The sequence below is a fragment of the Theobroma umbraticum genome, unplaced genomic scaffold (genome assembly GCF_002168275.2).
Source record: "Theobroma umbraticum cultivar Fairchild unplaced genomic scaffold, ASM216827v3 scaffold_106.0, whole genome shotgun sequence".
Classification (NCBI taxonomy): domain Eukaryota; kingdom Viridiplantae; phylum Streptophyta; class Magnoliopsida; order Malvales; family Malvaceae; genus Theobroma; species Theobroma umbraticum.
Window position 1 is genome coordinate 823,864 of NW_018397276.1, and position 1,657 is coordinate 825,520.

Below are 1,657 nucleotides of genomic sequence, written 5' to 3' on the forward strand. Positions count from 1 at the left end.
TCCTTAAGTTTTGGTGGAAGCTTGTTTTAAATTATTACGTTAAACTTCTTAATAAGTGCCACTGTTTCAAAATCTTTCAGTTTCCTTTTCTTGCTTAAGATGTGTTTCAAGAATTTTACATAACTTGGCATGTCTTCCAAAGCTTCAACAAAAGGAATATTTATATGGAGCTTCTTGAAGACATTGAGAAAAAACGTTTATCAGGCTTTTGCTTTTTCAGCCTTTGTGGGAATAGTGGTGGAAGATAATTTGCTTGAGAATTCACTTGATTTTTAGCTTGCCCATTATCTGTGTTTTTCACTTCAACTTCTTTCTCAACAATTCCCTTGTCGCCATCTACATACTCCTTTGAAGATTCAATTGATTTTTCAATCACTCCTTCAACTTCTTTTCCATTCCTAAGGGTAATTGCATTACAATGTTCCTTACCTTTGGGATTGACTTGTGTATCACTTGGTAAGGCACCTTAGGGTCTACTGTTGATGGAGTTTGCAAGCTGCCTCAGTTGGGTCTGAAGATTTCTCAAGGAGGCTCTTTGACTTGGAATTAAAGCATCAGTCTTAGACATATATTGCAAGCAAAGTTCTTCCAATTGGGACTTCTTTTTAAGGAATTTGTGGTCTAGCTTGTTCTCCCAAAAGACATAATGGGTTTTGAATTGGAAGGCCCTGCATTATTAGTCCATGAAAAGTTAGGGCGGTTTCTTCAACCAAGATTATAAGTTTTGGAGTATGGGTTATTCTATTGTCTATTGGACTGATTCAGAATTGCCTGGACATTAATCATATGAATCGCCATCTCCACACATCTCATACATAACTAATGAATTTTGAATTGCATGAATTCCCAGTGTGTCAAACTTCTTGGACAGCACAGCTACTTAAGCAGTTAAGGTGCCAAGTGCATCAATTTCATAAGCTCTAATAGGGTTTCTTGAACCTAACCTTTCTGAAGGCCGTTGATAATTGTTTGAGGCCATCTCTTTCAACAAATTATAACCATCTACAACATTCTTACTCATTAATGCCCCACAAGCAGCAGCATCAATTGTGGATTTTATTGAGCTAACTAACCCACTGTAGAATGTCTGAACTTCTAACCGATTAGGAATCACATGATGTGGGCATCTTCTCAGAAGTTCTTTAAACCTCTTCCAAGCTCATACAATGACTCACCATCAAATTGTATGAATGAGGTGATATTGTTCCTCATCTTTGCAGTTTTGGCAGGAGGAAAAAAATTTGGTAGAAACTTTTGAGCCAAGTCTTCCCATGTAGTGATAGACCCATTGCGTAGTGAATTAACTAAGCTTTTTGCTCTATCTCTTAGAGAGAACGAAAACAGTCTCAATCTAATAGCATCATCAGTTACTCCATTGTATTTAAAGGTATTGTAAATCTCCAAAAAATTTACTAAATGAGAATTAGGATCATCACTGGGTAACCCACCAAATTTGACTGAAGTCTGAATCATCTAAATGTAAGTTTGTTTAATTTCAAAATTATTTGCATTGATAGAAGGTCTACTAATGCTTTCATGCAAACCTTGCCAAAAAAAGAACAACATAATCCCACAGTGCTCCATTTGCTTTAGGAACCAAATTAATGGCATTATTTCCATTGTTATTGTTATCCTTAGCCATTGTCTGATGTAAAGC

General features: G+C 36.1%; 1 non-coding gene across 1 annotated transcript; it reads left to right on the forward strand.

Moving 5' to 3' along the window:
- Positions 1 to 1,109: 1,109 nt before the first annotated feature.
- On the forward strand, positions 1,110 to 1,215 carry LOC149526360 (small nucleolar RNA R71). Its single transcript, XR_016352098.1, has one exon. It is a non-coding gene; the product is annotated as a small nucleolar RNA R71 (small nucleolar RNA).
- The last annotated feature ends 442 nt before the right edge of the window (positions 1,216 to 1,657 follow it).